Source organism: Pseudopodoces humilis, chromosome 18, assembly GCF_049639895.1.
Source record: "Pseudopodoces humilis isolate 2021_Gansu_Grassland_sample_001 chromosome 18, ASM4963989v1, whole genome shotgun sequence".
NCBI lineage: Eukaryota > Metazoa > Chordata > Aves > Passeriformes > Paridae > Pseudopodoces > Pseudopodoces humilis.
This window is the reverse complement of record NC_142217.1, coordinates 6,166,503-6,188,084: the sequence shown is the minus strand read 5'-3', so window position 1 is coordinate 6,188,084 and position 21,582 is coordinate 6,166,503. Positions and strand designations below refer to the sequence as shown.

The window sequence follows — 21,582 nt, the reverse complement described above, 5'->3', positions numbered from 1 at the left end:
TGAATTACAAGTTCACTTGAAAATCACGAGCTATTAAAAGCAGGTGAAAGTGCAGTTTATACAGTCTGACTTCACCAAAGGCCCCTCACAGCTGCAGCCCACACCTGCTCAACCCCAGGTTTCCCACAGCAGAGGCTCAGATGTCCTGATCATTACAATAATTTAATCTTGGTGCAATGACTAAATAACAAAATAACAGCTCAATCTAGTGCCTCCAAGGAAGGACCCTGAACAAATCCTGGGGTTTTATACCCTCACAGTCCAGATGTGCAGAGGTGTGGGGGTCATTGGCTCCCACCTCAGAGTGTCCCTCACCTGGGGGCCAGAGGTCCTCTGTCCTTTGCTATGCTTTGTTCATGGCTTCTTCTTTCCTGGGGGGTCCTGCCAGCAGAGCTCAACCTGCAGCTGCACCCCAAGATATTCAATATATCCCTCACCACCCCTTCACACTGGTTTAAAGCCAGTTCAGGGCCTTTCTCTGAAATTGCCCAAGTTAAAAAGAAAATTTTTTAAAAAGAATTAAAAATAAATTAAAAGCCTATAACCTTCTAGCCATGTGCAAAGGGAGGACATGCCCAGACCAAATAAGTTATCATCAACACCACGTTTCAATCATAGCTTTTATTTGATTAGGAATTATACATGGAATACTAGACAAAGAATGAAGGACCTCCCTGTGCCAGACATTGCTGCAGAGGTGAACCACCTTCAACTTCAGGCTGTGAGACTCTTGGGGCCAAAACTTTGTCCTGTGAAAACGAAGAAGAAACATCCCCACAAGCCCACATGTAGGGAAGCTGGGCTGTGTGGGGTCAGTGATCACAGCTTCTCCCAGGCTCCCTGCATGTGCTCCCTGTCCCTCAGCTGCCTTCTGGCAAGAGGGGAGAAAAACTGATTGCTTCCCTGCCTCCCCACCTGAACAAGCTGAATTTTAAAGGACTTTTTAAAACCTTCACTCAAAATCCTGAAAAAAAATAAAAAATAGTGGTTGAAAATCACTGGGTCAGTTTTAAATTTATTGGCACTGCAGGTAGGAAAGGTTTAGTTAATTTTTTATTTATTCTCTTAACATTGACAAGCAAGCTTCTTTCCCTTTTTTCCCCACTCCCTGACATTATCCAAGCTGGTGTGCCTGGGAAGCTGAAGCTCTTCTCTGCTCACTTCAGAGAGCCCCTGAGTGTGGGTGGCAGTGTGCCATGGCCCAGCAGCCTAACTCAGGGTGACAGCTCCTTCAGAGAGACACGGCAGCTGCGACCCTGTGCTCGTCCCCAGCAACTTCAGGATCCCACTCTGACATCTCCTCACCCCTTTTCACAGCCCTTATTCCAGGGGGGAGGAAGTAAGCTCTTCCATCTTTTCTCTCCACCAGCATTTTTCTTTGTTTGCCTAAAAAGAAGAGCCAGATCATGAGTTTTCAGCAACATTTTGTACCAAAGTGTGTCAGGAGCCATTACCTGGAGGTGCTGATTACTGTTGAGACAAGTTGGCAACTGGTACTTCTCTGGAATGGCTACAGACAAAAATAGTCTGAGTTGCTGCTGGGTTTTAAAACTGATTTCTCTAAAGCAATATTTTTCAGAATGAAAGGAATTGTCAGAACCAACAAATTGCACATGAGATATGAAAGAAAAGGTAGGTATTTCTATCCTGGGGATACAGCCCAAAAATGTGAGACATAGCTCTGAAAAAAAAATCCCAACAAAACAAAATTCAGTGGCAGCTTAAAAAAAAAAAAAAAAAAAGAAACTGGCAAAGTTATTGAAAGAAACATCAGAAATGATAACCCAAAGATGAGGTTAAAGGCCACAGCACATGTACTCATTCACTGGTAGTTAATAGCTCAGATCTCAAGAGGTTGCTGGGGACAATTGCTGGGTAGGAAACACTGCTGCATTTTAAAGGCACTTTCAGAGCACAGAATCGAAATTGCAGGATTGTATTCTTGTTGTTCCTGCTCTGAGGACTTACCAAGCAGACGTATAACCACCTGTATAGCAGGTGTGAAGACAGTAACCTTTCATAACGCCATTTCAGGCTTAGCAATAACATCTGATATTTAAAGAACTTGGAAATTTTAGAATTCTTGTCTAGATGGGGCATAAGTAAGGTGCAAAAGTGACTGCAGCACCCACCCCAGAGGCACAGCACAGACTATTTCTGCTCAGGCAATTTGCCCGGCTCACCTTTCTCACAGCATGAACAAACAGCAATATTTTTTAGGTGCTATAATTTCAGGCATGGGGCAATACTTCAGCGGCATTCTACTCTGCCAGAGAGAAGGACTTGAATTTTAAAAGGCAGTGTGATTTACAAGCAAGTTTCACTGTACTTTGCATCATGCTACACATGCTCTCTGCCTTCTGTGTGCTGAGAATCTTCATTCCAGCTGGCAGCTTGTTGTTTCTCTGCTCCAAATTGAAGTGGTGCTTTTCCAGAATTCTAACTCTTATTGTTTCAATTTCAAGCTAAGTTTCAGTCCATGAATAATGTTCAGAAATAGAAAGCAGAAGCATGTACATTTGCTGCCCCAGATGTTATTTATGTCAGCTTAGAAAAAAGTCAGACACTGACAGCTCCTGAGGTAATCAAATATTTTCTGTTCATCTCATATTGATCTTGCAAAAATCTAGCTTGCTTGATTGAAAACAAGTTGTTAGAGGAATAGAGTAGCCTCTCTTACCTGCAGCAACCAAGCCAGCTGGCTAGCGTGTAAGCACAGACATTAAAGGGATTATGAAATAATTTTCTTACCTAGTAGAGTTGCTATATAATAATTATTCCCTTCTCTGCTGTATATGGGCATTTACTAGAATTTACATCCAGTAGTTGGAAGGAGTTTGCCTTCCAGGTTTTCAACCTTGTAGTGCATTTTGTGCTATGCAATAAGCAGAGATATATTTATTATCCTGATTCAGGCAAGGGTTCATCAAGCCCAGGCTGCTGCCTCCAGTGCCAGCTGTAACCAGCCAGCCAGGCACAAACAGGAGCAGTGGCAGCCTGTCTGACACTTCCTTCGAGTCCTTTCCCAGTCTCAGCTATATTGAGCTCCGGAGCATTCCTGAGCCCAGCTTGGTTTGCTTTGAAACCCTCCCAAGGATCTGACATCCAAGTGTTTGCACAGGAGCATTATAAAAGCTAAATGCTCTTAACTTTTGCCTGAGTCTCTTGTGACCAGGGGGGCTCTCACAGAAAGGGGGTGGCTGTGCTGGAAGGGCTCTGGGGCTGGCAGTGCTTGCTGTCACCAGCCACAAATGAATCCCAGCTGCTGGGGCTGGCAGTGTGGCCAAGCCAGGAGACTGAGACCTCCGTGGGGCTGATGAACGCCTGCAGCCCTGACCTGTGCTGCATCCCAACTTCTCTGGCAGCTCTGCAACTTCACCTGGCAGGGCTCTGCTCATGGATGAACTGGTTTCGCTCAGTTCTGGTTTTAACTGGAGGGGCGCATGGATGGCATGGTCACTTCTTCACCTGGCCAGAGAAGTTAATCTGTGTCTGGACCTTCTGTGCCCACCTGAACCTGAATCTCTGTGTAGGTGCAGAAGCTGTGCAGGAAGGCTCCTGGATCAGCTGGACTGCCCTGCTCTCAGTCAGAGCTCAGGGAAACCCAGACCCACACCACTTGCATCTGATCGGGGATACAGGCACATCACCAGCACAGAATTTCTCAGAGCAGAACTCCCCTTTGTCTTATTCAGCATTATTCAACACATGTTTCCCTTTTGCTTAATGACTTGATCCTTACAGCTATGTTGGCTATTTTTTTAAATGGGGTATATTTTTTCCTTTGGCTAAAATATATAAACCTCATTTTCTTGTTTTATTCTGGATTTCAGTTGGTCAGAAATGCAGCAGACCTGTTCTCTGCTTCAATTATACCAGTGAATCTGTCCCTGCAAACATGTTTTCTCCCAGAAGGGAAACAAGGGAAGAGAGAGAATTTCACTCCATCTGTTCTGTCCAAAATTAGGAATTACAGAGGAGTGTGAGAATAAAACTAAAACCCTACAATCCCATAAACCTACCCACACTTGAATTGAATCTTATTTTGCCTGAACTAGTTCTCCTATCTCTCGTAGAATCAATGCAAATTTTCTGGTACCTTTTTTACAACTTAAAATTTTAATTGGAAACAAACTGCTACATTAACTGCACAGGTCATGTAGAATGTAAATTATGGAAATTCCAAAAAAATACACCTCAGGCTTGGGCAGCTTGGAGTTGGAGTTTAGATGTCTAGACATTTCAGGATTATCGAAATTCATTCTCACTGGTGAGAAAGCAGCTTGTGTTGAATTCTGAGCCAGGAGGGCTTAGAGGGAAGGGCAGGAGGGAGAAGGGGGGCTGTGCTGTGCACACAGCCATGCTATTTACAACATCCCTCCTCACATGTCACAGTTCAAACCTAGTTGTCTAAAACTGATGCAATTCAATAGAGTGAAACTATTCCAGCAGTTGAGGCTATTCTGCTTCATTATTCTCCCTCAGTAAATCAGGTACATTAGGGTTCAAAACACCTGAACTGTGTCCTCAGTACTCTGAACTCAATTTCCTACCAACTTGCACAGTGAAAATAGGACCAAAAAGTGTTGCTTTTACTTTATAATGGAAAGTTAAACCACTATTTTCCTCTTCTCTTTTTAAAAACAAGCAAAACAAAACAAAAGTAACTAAATTTGCTATGAAGTGATGCTTAGCTTGAAAGAGATCACCTCTTCAGCTTTCAATTTAGAAAGTCTCTCCCCCATCTCCATCAGTAATTAGAGAAGAGCAGCTGAAGTCATCTGAGTGTGCAGTGAAGCGATTCTGGAGAGAGCTGCACACCACCAGTGCCCGAGGGACAATTCCAGCATCCTCCTGAAGGGCCCTGCAGCAGAGGCAGGCATGCAAACACTGCACACCAGGCTTGAAAGATGCTGCAAAATCACACAGATATTTGCAAAACTGGCCTTAGATTTTTTTTGCTGCATGGGACATTCCTCAGATTATTTTCTCCAAGCATTCAAACAAAAAACCCCTTGTCAAGTCTGACTTTCTGCCCTATTCCCTCTCTTACCTTTTTTCACTCCCTACTGCAACTCTCATGCATTTTAGAGACCTCTATCACATGGATTTATCACTCAGTGAACAGAGAGAGTGTGTGATGCAAGGCATGTGGTCCATACCATAAATAATTCGGGCAAGTAGAACTTAATTTTCCTTGAACAGTGAACAGATTTAATCAAAACCAAGCATCAATCCCCAGATCTCCCTGGAACAATATAATTGTCCATAATCCAGCCCACCCTGCCCAACCTTCCCATTTGATGCTGCACTTAACTTTCAAACAACACCAACAGTCAAAAAGTGCTTTTCTGTAGTTGTGGAAGGCTCCATGGCTGTAGCACCCAGTAATAAAAGCAGTTTGCATGTCTCTGACTCATCAGAGGCAATGCATGCTCTGCCATGCAAAGGGGATAGTTTGCCAAGGGGGCACCCAGCCCACCTTGATCAGGCTCACAAAGTCCTTGGTAGAAGGTGGGAGGTGCAAGGTAGACAAGAGTTTGGTCAGTACTTCCAATCAGTGATTTTTCTCTGCAGCTTCACACCTACTTTGTAATTGTTTGGCCATGAAGTGCAAAGAATATTCAATCTTCTTCCTAACTATGTCCAGGACATGATTTAATTTGCTTATCAGCATGAACTAAGCCAGTGGAAACAGATTTTTACTCATTCCCTCCTCTTTCAAAAAAAAAGTTTCAATTAAATTGAAGCAGCATCTACATACTGACTGGAGCAACAGTTAAAATGTACACAAAATGAAAATTCAACAAGAGAAGCTCTTTTAACCATTCCTGGTTGGGAAACCCTTCCAATAGCAGGAAGCAGCTCTCAGGGAATACTTCCCAGAACTTTAGAAAACAGCTAGGAAAGACACCTTAGAAACAATATCAGTGTTCATCTAACCTGACACTTTATTTAAATGCCTGAGGTGCAGAGATACATAAATATATATACACATGTACTTATATACCAACTAGCAATTCTTTCCCAATTGTAATATCTGCTATTAGCACTCAATTAATGGTCAGTGTGGTTTTCTGATCACTGGATCTTCAAAGGATATGACAATCTAGTCCCTGATGCCTTTGTACAGTGGTTAGGACACATGAAATCTGCTTTTAATTTGAAGCATTGTACACTATTTCAAGAGCCTAATTAACTTATCCAGCTTAGAAGTAGTGCTTGCAAACACTGCCATACAAACAGGAAGGCCCAGCTAACTCTGAGTAGAAACATGATCAGTGTATTTGAATGATCCTTGACAAGGTCTATCTTGTTACCCTTTGTGATTTGCTGGTATTTGGAGCCATGACCTGATCAGAAGCAGAGCAGCAGAGGATTCTGCCAAAGCAGCACCTCCTGCTTACAGGGGACATTTGAAAATCACAGTTCCCATCACACTTAATCAACCTCAGCACCTGCATTTCATGGAATCACAGAATAGTTTTGGTTGAAAAAGACCACCAAGAGAATCAGGTGGAACCATTAACTCGGCACTGCCAAAGCTCCGCCGTGTCCCCAGGTGCCACATCCACAGGTCTGTCACATCTCTTCAGGGATGAGACTCCCCCACTGCCCTGGGGAGCTGTGCCAGTGCCTGACCACCCCTTCAGTGAAGAAATTCTTACCCATACTATAAACCTCCCCTGGTGCAATCTAAGGCCATTCCCTCTTGTCCTCTTTCTCCTTACTTGAGAGAGGACACTGCTCCCTTCCTTCAGGGAGCTGTAGGGAGTGAGAAGGTTCCCCTGAGCCTCAGTTCCTCCAGACTGAGTCCCCCCACAGTCACTCTTTAACAATCATGTGCTCCAGCCCTTTTTAATGGACCCACATTTAATGGACCTTTATGCATCTGATCAGCTCTAGGAGAGAGACAATTCTAGGATTTCTCCGGGTACAGAGCACCCATCTTTAGCCTGTTGAGTTCTGAGATGTAGGACATCAAATTATTCCCTTTCTTCTGGATTGAGCCCTGCCTTTTTTCCCCATGACTTGGACCAGAGGCAAATACTACACTTGGCAAACTGTTTGGGTGACATTATTCAAAAGAAATTAAAAATAATAAAAAAAGGACACAAAATATGGCCAAGGAGAAGTCAAGAATATCATAAATTTCTTTGCCTCTGAAGAGAAGGAATCAAGGAACCCAAAATATTAGATACATTCCCAGACCTGCTACTGAATTTCTGTGTATCTTTTAATTTTCACCTACTTGGTATTTCTTTTGTCTGCTTAGATTCTGAATGCTGGCTGACACAGGCTTTAGGCAGCTTTAAAAGTGTCAGTGAGCTTTTGTCAATATAAGAAACCCACGCAGGCCTTATAACTAAGAGGTTTTGAAGAGTCCTGGAAGTTCTGATGCCCTTAAATGTGCATCCAAATCACTCACAGCTTTCAAAAGTGGAACAACTGTGTATCTGAAAAGATGGTCACAGGCAAAAATCATACCTCATGCAGATACATCAAAGCCAACATGAAAACCAACCTTACAAAATCCAGATAGTTAAAATCTCCACATATCTTTAACATTTCATTAACACTCAAAAAATGCAGGTTTTGTTTCCTCCTTGGCAGCCCTTCATGGATCTACCTTGAATATGTTCTTTTCTGTAGGGTGTGGTGAAACATTTGTTTATCTTGACAGTTTTTGCATTGCAGACAAACCTAATGAAGAAATGCGATTTCCCCCCAGCTCTTTTGAATATTGCTCCTCTCCCCACCTTCTTTTCCTGCCTAGTGTGACGTGTGAGATCCCAAACTCCTTTCAGAACACTGACACCAGCACAATGACAGAGTTGAAAGCCATAAAAAGTTATCATTACACTCTTAGAAATGCTATTGCAATCAATCTTATGTTATGTATTCTCCAGTTAGACATGTACCACAAATCAACCACATGTAGCCACGGATAGAAATGACATGATTTAAACTTTGGTGCAATAAGGTAAAATGAATCAAATTCACCTTGACAGGAGCCTGCACCATAAGCAGTGCACTCAGCTAAAAAGAGTTTGTCATCACTATGGACAAATCACAAATGGAAAGGCAACCAGGAGTGTTGCCATTTTATCACTGCACTGGCAGGATGTATGTTGGAGCCTTAGTCATTTATTCAACAGGAGTTGATCTAGTTTAGAGATTTGTTTTACCTGAATCTGGATTATCAATTAGAAGCCAGCTGGGCTAGGCATCTGCTTTGCACTGCTGATTGCTATTACAATGCCTGACTTGGGATTGCAATAAAAAATGAATATTGAGTTGTCTCTTGGCTTTCCTCGTAGCATTGAGGTAGGAACTGGACATGTTGGCAAAAGGAATCAGTTCCTGTTGTGGCCTAAATTTCCACATAAGGAGATTGGAAGAATATCTGTGGGAGAAGAATTCTAGATATAACTCTCACTTTACAGAAGGCATTGGGCTTAAATTTGCCTTTATTTGTTTCACACAGACACATCAACATGCTGTAATTTCAAAAGCCCTCTGTGTGCAACTGCTGTTCATGCCAGGGAGTGATCTTTCCCCTGGAAGCTTTAGATGCTTATCTTGTTTCATTATACCCCCTGATTTGTCTTAGTCTGAATATTCATTTTAGGAAAACAGAAGACTCAAAGCCATGAGGCTTCCCGTGGAGTGAATAGTTTTCAGCCTTCATCTGAAAATTTTAACTACAGAGTCATTATTAAGTAGAGACTATTAGAGACTAAGCAGTGCTATTAGTCTAATGTCACCAATTTCTCCCTCATTTGCATTAGACTTACCTGGAGTACAAAGTGTAGCTGTGAAAAGTTGTGTGCCCTGTCTCTTCAAAGCCCTCCCAGCACAAAACCCTAATGTAGCACCAGACTGGTGTTATGGAGATGCCTTTGTGTTATTTATTCCACACAATGCTTTCATTCCCAATTAGTGCATCGTCTAGGTAACAACCACAGGAGCTCCTTTACTCTGCTACAAACCCGTTTTTAGTTTTAAAGCAGCACAGGCCTCTCCTCCTCTTAACATATAGACATTATCCATGGAAAGGCTTTAGTCACACAGACACTTCTGGTACACAGTGTTATCCAGCTCCTATTTGTTATTTCTTTCCAAACACTCAGGGTGCTCAGACTGCCTTGTAAGAAATGGCTCAGAGCCAAAACAGACCAGGAACATGTGTACAGTGAAACAGCCCAAGTCTGCAAAAAAAAAAAATCTTAGCAAACCACTGATAGGAGAAGCACTGGATAGACCCTAGGAGCCAGGCAGGCTACATTTCTCTTAGAGATTAAAGAGGCTGAACTTAAAAAAAAAAATAAATAAAATCCACTTTTATATACAATGGGATCAAAGGAAATTAATCTGTTTAAGTCCAAAAGTCCAAATGGCAAGATGTGGGAAGAGTTGCCAGCTAATGCACAGAAGTATTTAGGAATGGAGGTCAGCAGTCCTTCCTCAACCAGGAGAGGAAGTTGGCTGTGCTGACCATTCCCAAGCATTAAGAAAAAAAAAAATAAGATACAATAGCTGTCTGGGTAGGACTCTGGGCTTTAACCTTTACTTCATAAGCTCACTCTTTAACCTATAGAAACATACAATCACATTTAAGGAAAGTATTTCTTTTGTGTTGCTGCTGTCCAGGAGCTACAGGAGAAGCTTCTCAGCTCCTGTGTTCTGCCAGAACTTCCACGGTGACAAGCAGAAGCAGGACTGGGTCCTGCCTGTGTAACCAGGGTACAGGAAAATGACACTTTGGCTGCTCAGGTCAAGAGCCTGGGGATGGCTGCACGAGGCAGGCTGCTCTCTGAGCCCAAAAATGCTTTTTAGGGGACTGCTGTTCCCCCAGACATGTAACAGAGCACCTGGCCAGAGATGCTGGCAAAAACACCACAGCAGGAACAACACAGACATGGGAGGAAATGAGCTTAAACACAGCTCAAGTTTAGGCTAATGAGCAACAATGCCCAGCCAGGAGAGGTACCAAAAATCATTATTCTCTTTATGGGAACTGGTACAGGTACAGCACGCAATAAGAAAACATTTAGTCCATAAAATAAGCACACATGCACTCTGTTTGTTTGGTTTGGTAATTACTGACTATGGTAAAGTCTGTTTCTTGAAAGTGTGTAGTTTAGGCAGGAAATCCAGTGTGACTGTACAGCAAAATTGGTTACCTGTGCTGCAGGTTTCAGTAAATGAAAATGCTGAAGTGCAGCCCAGGACATTGGTCTGAATTTTGCTAGCTCAGTAATGTTTTAGCAGTCATGCACTGCCAGGATCTGTTGTTTGCTCCCCATCAGAAGGATGGGGTCTCTCACAGCATACAAAGCATTACCCAACAGCAGCTGGATTTCCTGAGATTCCCAAGTAAGCTGAGGGATCAGTTTCTATCAACCTTGGAATTCACAATCGGATGTGAATGTGGCCATTATTTCTAAAAGCTTCTAAAATGGTATTGCTGAAAAAGCAAACTGGATATAGAAGAGATGTAACAAATAAGAAGGAGGAAGAAAAAACTATGAATTGCCTCCTGGTGTCAGCTGAAATGAAGCTCTTCAACATCATTTCCTATTAACAAATTAACATATCATCATAGATTAACATAATTTCATCATCACATATTAACAATAACTCCCTTTCACAAAAGTTGTCTCCATCTGCACTTGAGCAGATCTTAAGTTAGGGAGTGTTCCTTAAAGATGTCATAGGCCCAGTTAAAGCCATGCCAAGAACATTGATAGGAGAAAAAAATGTATCTATCAAAATTACATTGCTTCAGATTAAAATATTTCAAAGTCATGTGAAAAAGCACTGGAAAAACTGATGTCCATGAAGTCTTACAGGCAAGTCACTAGGTTGCTTGCTTCAATTTTTACTTTATGTATGCCAAAAAAACCTCACCTTGCTTTATTTTCTCTCCAGTCAGCAGTTTCTCCAAAGTTAGAAAATGTAACTCTCATGTGTGTGACATTTGTACAGTGCTCATGCTAGGCAGAGCAGACACGAGTTAACGCTGTGTCTCCTGTTACTCATCCTCCTCCACCCTGCAAGGATGGCAATTCCAGCCCTGAAGATGCACAAGGCCAGCCCATCCACCTGCAGTCACCCACAGCTGCTGCTTCCCAGCCTCGAGGTGGGGGGAAAGCTGCTGGAGCTGCTGAGATGGGGCTTGCAGGACAAAATCCCAAGAGAAACCAAACCTTTAACAAAACCTGCCTTCATCCAGCAGCGCTTTATTGGACTTGGCATTCCCACCAGCCGCTTTCCTGAGTACACAGCTGCAGTCTGAGTCACTCATCCTCCCCATCCTCACCAGTAACACACCAGAGCTATACACCAAGTTTCAAATCACATTTAAACGTCAGTCACACCTTTGCAGACCAAACAAGTCAGAAAATATGCAAACGAAGGGCCTCAGCTTGCCCTTCACCACATGCAAGAGGAGTTAATAACACTGCCAAAGGTTATCATTGAGAAATATTTCTATTTTTTTTAAAGTCCTTGCACACATGTGCTCTAGCAGAGTCCTGTAGTTGCTGTGAGGGCCACAGGCTGCCATGGAGAAGCCTCCTGGGAACATTTCCCAGCTGTTTTCTAATATCATAAAATTCTACTCCATCTCCCTGTTGCTGTCTCACATTTCAGGAACATCCCACTGGCAGCTCAAGAACCTTTCCTTTCTTACAGTTTCCACACATCCTCACTCTCTCCAACATATTACTCTTCAAATCTCTTTTTCCCTGTCATCTAATAGTTTTATTTACACGGCTATATTTAAATCCACTAACATAAAAACGTTCAGGATACAATTTCCATTTTGATTTTACAAAATGGAGTTACAGCTAGTTGGAAATACAAAGCTGTGCATAGCAGGTTTTAGTGCCCATTGGCTTAAATGTAAATCTTGTACCACACAAGGTCATTTCATTCCACAGGCAGGAGATTTAAGTTTCTATTACAAAATGTTTCATTTCCGCACACAGTGAAAATGAAGTAGTTCACTCTGATCATCTAAGGACAGTAAGCTTTTGAATCTGATAACATTATTTAAACCTGAACAGAGTGCACCACTTTTGCAAGAATGAGATGACATAAGAGATATTTTAGAAGGTGCTACAAGTAATAGAGCATTACCAAACAGCCACTGCAGTGCTTTAAAGTCCCCAGAAAACCACGTCAAGGAACAAGAAAACCTCTTTATAGCAACCCTGTTTTGATTAGTAGAAACCAGCCAGAAGCCTATGGAAACAGCAACAAGATAAAGCAGCTCTGGAAAATTAATTCTAGCAGAATAAAGGTGTAAAAAAAAATCAACATTTTTAATTATCTAATTCAGAATTAAATAACCTTAATTTAAGAAGAAATAAGGAAACTGAACTGAATTTGGAGACATTCTGATACTGGGATGTCAATGCTAGTTTAATGCTAGCAAGGTAATTCCCTGAAAACATTCAGATTAATCTCTTTAAATATTACGTTTGGGGCTAAACAGTGTATATAGGTATTTATGCTACATATAAAATATGTTGATCCTACCTAAAGTGTATTATCACTAAATTCTGTGTCCCACCTGCCTCACCCCCCACTCCACACTGCCTCTGGAACAGCCCTTGCCTTGTGCTTTTGGATAAGGATCTCCAAAAGATGCATTTACCATGTTTATTAAAAAAAAAAAAACTCTTCCATACATTATTAATCCCTTCTTGTAATCCAGCACCTCTCTATGGGAGAAAAAAACAAGAAAAAAATCAGTCTCACTTGGTCCCACTTCACCTCAACTTCTACCCCCAAGCACTGAATTCTTATACTTGGGCAAATGAGATGATCCACATGCCACAGCTTAACTCAGACGGTAACCAAAGGTGCACAGGACATTTCTGCAATCCCTTGGACCTCATGAACTCCACAAATATGAAATATGGCATTCCAGCCCACCTTGCAGTGACAGGGCAGAGCACTGGGCTGTGCCACAGGCAGCTGAGGAACCCGGACAGCTCCCAGTAACAAGGTTATTGTGTTATCACAATAGTTCTGTTTTCAAACAAAACCAGCAAACACTGATTATTTCAGCTATAACATTTTTGAGTGATCACTAAGTGATGCAAGGGTTTCAACCTCCTGAGCTCAGGCTGGCACGGTTGCAGAGTGCACACTCACAGACAGCGCTGTCCTGCTGGGGCTCTGCCAGGAGACTCACAAAGCCACAATAAAACCAACAGTGGCCTAGAGCACCAAGAGGTCTGGGTATGAAAATCCTTCAACGTGGATTCCAAAGGTGAATTTTTAAAAAAGCAATCCAAGTGCTCCCCAGCCCTGGCAGGGCAGAGCAGCTACAGCCATGGCCAGAGCAGGGGATTCGGGCTGAGAGGTTTGAGGGGAGGCTCCACCTGACACACAGAGCAGGGGCACCACAGCCTCACTGGAATGAAGCCTCAACCTGCTCTGCCAAGAGAAATCAATTCATCTCATTGATCTAACAAGTAACACTGCCAGCCTTGGCCGTGGAGCTGCTGCTGGAGATGCAGAGTGCTGACCCACTAATGCTCACATTAGCCTGCTGCGTGGCTGTGCCAGCATCTGCACACAGAGTTCACACTGCATGGACCAGCCAAAAGTATCTGGGACATATTCTATTAGAGATGATATTGCTTTTGCTCCAACAAGCAGCAACTCTATTGAGATTGGCTAATTCAATTTTCCCCATCTTATCAGATTTCTTTTTAATGAAACTGAACAATAGTTTCATTTGTTATGTTATTAGTTTTCCCAGTGGTAGCAGCAAGACTAGCTCAGTTGAAAGCTAAACAACAGCGTTGCACCAGTGTTGACTGTTTATCATCACCATGTGCCAGCTTCATATTGCAAAGTTGCCTTAGTCCATTCCTTTTTGTTTGCTTCCCATCCGTGGGGATTCACAGCTCGGAGGTCATCTCCCTGCTCCATCTACTTCGTGGATTAGCATGTACATGTATCTAAGTACCAAACCCCTGAAGGGATCTGAAATTATCAGGGATGTCACGGTGATAGTGGGATATGTCAGACTGAAATAGTCTTTTTTTCAGGAGGAGAAATTATTGTCTTAGACATTCATACTTACAGTTCTTGTTAAATAAATATCTTGCAGCATAGACTATACAGGTTTTCATCTGAGAGAAAACATCCAAATCCTCCTGTTGTGTTTATCAACTCAAAATCCTTTCATCAATTAACCTCCAGAGGTGCTCAAAAAAAGTTGCTATTCCTTCAGTTAAATTCCTGCTGCTTCAGCTGATTTATCACATTACAAAGACCTGCGCTGTGTCGGTGTTTCAGGGAAATTGTATTGAGAAGGCAGGCTCATTTGCATGAGGCTTGCTGAGATTTTTTTTCAGCTCTTTACCTTTAAAGAAATGTTGTGTTTGATCCATGGATCTCTGGTGGTAAGGAAAGGAGCCTGCAGCACAGTAACGCAGGAGATAGGCCCAGAATGCACAAAACAATCCCAAATAACTCACTCAGCTGTGGCAGAGATCCCTATCCAAAAGCACAAGGCAAGGGTTGTTCCAGAACTGCATGATTGGCCATCTCACCCATGATTATCAGTCACCAGTGATGATCTGTCACAGACAATGATGTCCAGCACCAGGAGGAGCTCAGGTCACAGAGGTGATTGAAGACACTGTGTCAGCAGCTCACCCAGCTGCTCTACTCACAGGGTAGAGTACCACTTTCACCCAGGGTAGAAATTGGCCTGCAGGTACCACCCTCTCCCCCAGAGCCTGAACACATCCCTTGCCTCCAAGCCTCTGCCTTATCACCAGCACCTGCCCACCTCTCGTGGAGGCTGCACCCAACAGGGGCAGGAGCTGCCTTCAGGACACACCGAGCCCAGGGCAAGGGCACACAGTGCTCTGCTGGCTGGGGAGGGCCAGCTGAAGGGCTCCATTTACAGCTGCCAGCAGATAACACATGAACAATGGCCAGGTTCTTCTTGATTCAGGAGTTCTTCAGTGACCAAAGAACCATGTGCTGGTAACAGCCTCAACTGATGGGAGTTTTGAATGCAAAACTCCCATAGGAAAAAAACTGCTTTTCATGCCCAAAACAGACTGAAATCCATCCCACTCATATTAAAAAGAACAAGAAGAAGCAATCAAAGATCACATCAAAAAAAGAAAAATCAGAAAAGAAAATCAGAAAGAAAAATCTTTCTGCTTTTAAAGCATTTGAAAGCAAGAAATTCATGTTCTTGACCAGGTGAGCAGTGGCTAAGCTGCAAAAAGAGCCAGGGTCCCCAACATCAGCATCACTGGGCAGCTGGAGAACCCCGAGTGCTGCAGGAGCCACAGGACACCTGGCCTTTGAGCCAAACAGCACGGAGATACCTCAATTTCAGCATTATCCTTGTGTGCTTATGGGAACTTGCACCACCTGTAATGCTAAAAGCTATAAGAGTTACTCTTGTACTTCTTCAGTAATTTGCAGTGCCCAGAGACTGCACGGCTCACATGGAGCAGCACTGTGCATTTCCACAGAGCAGCGGTGCTCCCTGAGAAAAAGTCACTTTAATACTGACTGGCAGTACACCTCTGCCCCCATAGGAGCAATATCCCAATATAATTTCACCTCAGTGCTGAAATCACCTGCTGTAATTCTTGTTCAGCCTACCCAGAATAGTAGAGCACCCCAACCATGATCTCAAGAACAGACTTTTTCCCCCAAGACTAAACATTATTCCACAAATAAATAAACTAAACAGTTATAGCAGCAGTACCAAGGCATTCAGCAAATGTTCAATATTAAAGGTACTTAAATATTTACTCCTGAAGCAATATTGTAGCTCACAGTGTGCATTTAAAAAAAAACAAAAAAAAACCCCCTATTATTTGTATTACAATAGCACCTGGGAACCCAGTCACAAATAGGACCCTATAGGACAAACACTGAGCAGAATAAGACAGTCTGAAAAGCTGTTGCACTAAAAAGAACTGTGCAGTAATTTCAACTACACGTTATTTCATTCCCAGGGCTGAGCCCCTAGTGTCAGCTGCATGAGACAGTAAATATATTCTTACTCTAAGCACCCCCTATATAAATTAAAAGCACAAGGACTCTATGCATCACTGGCCAGCTCTTACCTATCATAATCCCTCATTGTTCCTTGTGGAACAGCAAAGCAGAGACTATTTGTAACATGCTTTGGGCAAATAAATTTTAACACCATATTTTACATATGTATATATTATATTTTTAGGTATTCCAACAATAAATCTGTTTTTTTTTTCTTTAAACTTCTTCAGTTCTGCAGATGTAAAAACCAGTATGTTTGGGGATTGATTATAAGTCTGTTGTAACGTGGTATTTACTTACAAAACACTCTGGGCCACACTGGTGATGAACCTTTTTTTCTTTTGTCTGAATAATAATTAAAACCAAACAAGCTCTATGTTCCAGAGGAGGTTGTACACAGGGGGAAAACATGCTGCTGTCTGTACCCCTGTCTTTAAATCCTGCAGGTTCCAATTTATGCTGGTTAGGGAAAACAGAGATAACAGTTTGGAAATGTAAAACACAGTCATACAAAATAAACCTCAAGATGTGTGAGCACTGCCTTTTCATAATTGTGGAGATCATTTAAAAAATATAAATACAAAAATGTATCTCAGCTTCTGTAGTTCTAAAGAAATAACCTGTGACCAATAAATCAGAAAGCTGGGTATCTTCTGCTTGCTAGCTTAGTCTGCCAAACAATTATGCAGTGAAATGTTCTAATTGCACTTTGATTTTAATGTTAAAACCCATTTCCATAATTTCAGTGGATCTTTACAACACCGTTTAATATTTGCCAATGAAGCAAATGAGCTGCAAGTAACATTCACAGATGGTTCATGTTTTCCATTAAGTCTGCAAACTAAGATTTCCTTTGTTTACAAAAAAAATAGTAAATACCTCGGCTAAATCCCACGTAGGGGAGCTCTATCCCAGTTGGGAAGTGCAGCCTGAGCATCTCTCAACACCTACAGGTGCTCCAGAGCTCCACCACCAAGATAAGACAGTTTTCTCACAAGAGAAAACAAAACCTTGGGCAAGTAAAGAGTTTTGTAACAAACTCTTGCTGCTTTCTTAAGCCAGAAGTCTGGGGGTACAACGGCTCTGTGTTTGGGTTTAATGAACCAGAAACTTCAGACTAAGCTGTAAGGGAGACACAAAGCCAGCTTCTCACATGCTCAAACCCATCCTCTGGGTTTCTCCTCAGATCTGCTTGAGATTAGGGAAGCAGCTCTCCCAAGGATTTTTGTCTGTTTCTGTTTCTATAAGAATAATTTATATCAGCATAAATCCAGACTTGTCAGCTCAGAAATGTTTCAAAGAAAAATACCTGCCTTCTTTCTACTAAATGGGATTTTTTTATTTATACAGCAAGGTTTGACTGCTACAGTATTTGAAGTGGCATCATCCTGACATACTAACCAGTTTAAATTATATTGACCCAGGGTTCCCACTGCAGCTATTGATTGATCACAGTAGGAATTGAGCAGAAAAGGAGAAGAAAGGTCAAAACAATGATGATCTTAAAGCTGTACTTTTGTTCAAGTGTCTACCCTGTGTGGGAATCCAGTCCCCAGACTGGAGATGATAGTGCTGTCAGAAAGTGGCAAAATGCACAGAGATGTTAATCCAAATTTCTTATGCAACTCAGAGAAGTTGAAGCCCTTTAACAGGGACTGAATGCACATCCTGGTAATGCCTGAGTGGGAAGAAGTCACCGTGATTCACGGAGGCTTGACCTGCTCTGGTTTATAATTCATTTCAAACACAGTACTGGCAATGAGCCTTTCTCATTTCAACTTTCCATCTGTGTTTAACTGTAGTTTTGACCTAAATATTAAATAGAAAGGGGAAGAGGTAGGTGCAGAGGAGGTGCACACACATTTCTTAAGGAAAGGCAGGGTGAAGTCCTGCTCCTAGACCCAGCGTGCTGAACTTCCCTTGCAGCAGGGGATCTGTCCTTAGGCTGTGGGGCTCCAAAGGGATTCCTCACACAGGCATTCTTCTCCGTGGCTCACTCACTGAGGCACTAGCTGCACACAAGCAGAGCCAACAGTTCTGCATGGCAGAACATTTAAACTGTAATATAACAAGCGAGAACATCATGACATTTGTTTACCACTAGCACAAACTGCTGCTACTGTATTTCTGGGCGCTCACTGGTTGGTTAAGCACCCAAAACATTCCATTAAAGTTCCTGGTCACAGTCTCCAATTAAGCTTCTTTATACAAAATAATTTTATTTTTTTTATTCAAAAGTTACAGGATAGAAGTGATCGTATTTTTCAAAATTATTTATGTCTAAATCACTGACATTGTAAACATGAGAAAAAAAATAAAACTGGTTCTGTGCTCACAGAAATCCATTTCCTGTTTTCAGAAACTCCAGTTCTTATGTGCAGACTCACAGTTTCTGTGTAGTAAGTCTAATTTTGGGGATGTTTCAGAATTAGGCAGCATAAGTGCATGTTCATCTTGAAACTAAACCTGCTGCATAGGTAGGTGTGATTCCTGAGAGCACCAGGCTTACAACAGCCACCTTAAAAGCACAAGAGCCCTAACCCAGCTCCTGCGCATTTACAAATCCTGCACATGATAAAGTACTTAAAATTCACTCTGCAATCATTTCTGCAAGAAAAGGTGGACATAAACCATCAGATATGGACACTCTTAACCCCAGGGGCAGCATAAATTCTATACAGTTCTTCTCCACTCTATTTTAGTGCCTGTGCAAATACTCCTTACCTTCAAATGAAACACGTGCAGCGAAACCACAAAACCTCATTAAGAAGTGCTGGCTCCTTGCTCCACTTCAAACAATTGAAAATCTCAGCAACTCGGAGATTGCCTATTATTTTTCTCTTCTAAACACAGTATGAATAGCCATGAGGACACGCTGCCTGTACCTGGCCTCAGTCATCACTGAGACACAGTAACTTCCAGGCCTCTTCATTTCCATGCTGCACTTGCAGTCCTGTCGGAATATTTGGCACTTCCACAGTGATAGCTTACACTGAAAGTACATCTTTGTGTGATTGCACCATGTTTCTCACTCAGACTTCCTCTGCCTCTTACCTGCGAGCCATGATCATCTTCCATCAGCAGAGAAAGTGAGGCTGGGGTCACTGATCACCAGTGAGGGGAAAAACATCTTTGCTGGAGCACACTTATGTTCAGATCCTTCAGCCTGGAGTCAAACATTTCTGTAGGATGCACCTTCTTTATTATTATAACACAGACACCTCTATTTCTGCTGTTAGCATTATTTTATGTAATACCAGGGACCAGGTATCACCTGAAAGACACCAACACATAAAAAACTACTGCTGCTGAACTAGAAGAGAGACTAAAAGCCCCTCAGGTACAAACAGAGAAAGCAAACAGACATTTTGAAGGGAGTTTTCAAACCTGCTCATCCATTGTGGGGTGGGGGTAACACAAATGCACGATCCTCATCTCTTCCTTCTAAGGCAGTGCAGGAACTGCTCTAATTCCAAGATATTTCCTTGGCAAGCTCACTTCTATTGCTGGCTGTAAGAGTCTTCTCCACAAATCAATAACTTTTATCCTAAGGCAGGGACACAGCTGACCCATTTTAATGCCTTCTCCTCCCTCTGCGTTCACAGCTTTTTGGTTTTGGCCTTGCTGCCCTCTTGCAGAACTTAATTGGCACCTTCCAGCCAAAGCAAAAAAAACCAAGACAGTGTTTGTGCTCCAGTTTATGTGGATTCTTGAGTCAAAATTAAACTTAAATCACTTTGAATTTCTAGTTAAGTGTCTCAATGACATTTACTGTAACCAAGGGAAGTTCCCTCTACTGACACTCACACCCTGCCAGAGCAGCTTTGGGGCAACAATATTTGTTCATTTCTCCTGGATGAGCCTGCATCACAAACAGGCAGAACGTGAGTTATTAACCCACTGAAGCTTCTGAGCTATAGCCCTGTCTGAATAGCACAAATATAGCAGGAGGCAGATATTGAGAGGAAGATGAAGTGCTGGTGGCCTGCTGAGCACTGCAGCTCTGCTGCATTTCCAGGAAAGGACCTGAGCAAACAACCCAAGCACTCCATCAAAGCTGATGCAAGCAGCCATCCTCTGACAGGAGCTGGTGACCAGGCACCCTGGCCAGTGCCACTGCATGAGGCACAGATCCCACAGCCCCCAAATCCAGCTGGAATGGGGGCTAGCAGCCCTCTCTGTGCCCTGGGCTGTGTGTGGTTATGTTCAGCACTAGGCTTTATTGTCAGCTGACCGTGGATAAACACACCACACCTTTGTTAGGCCTAAAGGTACCTCTAGAGCATCATATGCCTCTTATCCAGGTATTCTTCAAAACTCACTGTTTGTACTTAGCTTTTAACTTCTGTAAGCCTAGTGTGGCATTACTCTTAGCTGATTAAGTTGCTTAGAAACCAGCAGTCCCCAATTAGTTCACCCTTCTCAGCCAGACACCTTTTTGTCCCTCTTGCCTAGATGAATCTCCCTGTTCCTAATCTCACAACCCTTTTCCCTCTTTCTCCAGGTGAACCTGTCCAATTCCAAAACTCTCCTCCAAGGGCTCCTCCAGCACCACAAGCCCTGGCCACGGGCAGATGCCCTCCCAGCAGGACAAGGGGGATGGAAACACAAGAAGTTTCCATCCACTGGAGCTGAAGCAAGGGCACTCACCAGTTGCCATCCCAGACAAAGAAGATTTGACTTTAAGAATGGATGAGGTTCATTTAACTCAGGGCAAATTAAGATAGATTTAGAAAGTGAGAAACAAAGACAAAATCTAAAATACTTTCCTCCCCACACTCCCCTCTTGCCACCTCAACCCTTCACCCACCTCCTCCCTGCTCAGAATCATCTTCAAGGCCGACTTTTTTTTCCATGCCTGTTGACAAAAGCTGAAAAGTAGAACAGAGGCTTGCATCAAGTAGCACTCATCCAGACCATTATCTCCTTGAGGCACAAATGTCTTCAAACACAAAATACTCTTCTCCCACAGCAGAAAGCACATTCTGAATCTCACCATTTCCCCATGCCTAACAACCAGCCTTACAGCCACCACACTACCCACACCAGCAGAAACTGCTGCATAAAGCCTCTCCTTAATGCAGCTTTTCCTCATTAGGAATCAACCATGGAATGTGCCTGGGAGGTAAAACACAGCTGCAATTCCTTTCAAGTTTTTACCTTCAGCTGTAGCTCCTTTCAGGTTTTACCTTCAGGTGTAGCTCCTTTCAGGTTTTTAACTTACTCCCTGACCAATAGAAAAATAAACAGTGCTAAGGCAGGAAAAAACAGAAACAATGATCAGGAAAAAGAGAAAATCCCAGCTTGAAAAATACCTAGTTTTAAAATAATTGTGGAAAAAAAATATTTTGCATGTAGCATAAACCTATGAGACAGTTTCCAGATGTTTCAATTAGTATAATTACAAGTGTGTCCACTGAGCTGAATTTCACAGGTGAAGACAATCTGATGTAATGTCTCAATAAAATAATAAAATAAAATAAAATAAAATAAAATAAAATAAAATAAAACAAAATAAAA

The 21,582-nt window shown here is 42.5% G+C and overlaps 1 long non-coding RNA gene across 2 annotated transcripts; it reads right to left on the bottom strand.

Annotated features, from left to right (window-relative positions):
• Positions 1–1,156: 1,156 nt before the first annotated feature.
• On the bottom strand, positions 1,157–21,096 carry LOC148182918 (uncharacterized). 2 transcript variants are annotated; one of them, XR_015774118.1, is made up of 4 exons: positions 20,873–21,096; positions 19,450–19,714; positions 19,117–19,336; positions 1,157–1,386 (listed from the first exon to the last, which is right to left on the bottom strand). It is a non-coding gene; the product is annotated as an uncharacterized LOC148182918 (long non-coding RNA). The 2 variants fall into 2 exon arrangements; XR_015774117.1 differs by lacking the exon at positions 1,157–1,386 and having other exon boundaries at positions 18,563–19,336.
• Positions 21,097–21,582: the final 486 nt, after the last annotated feature.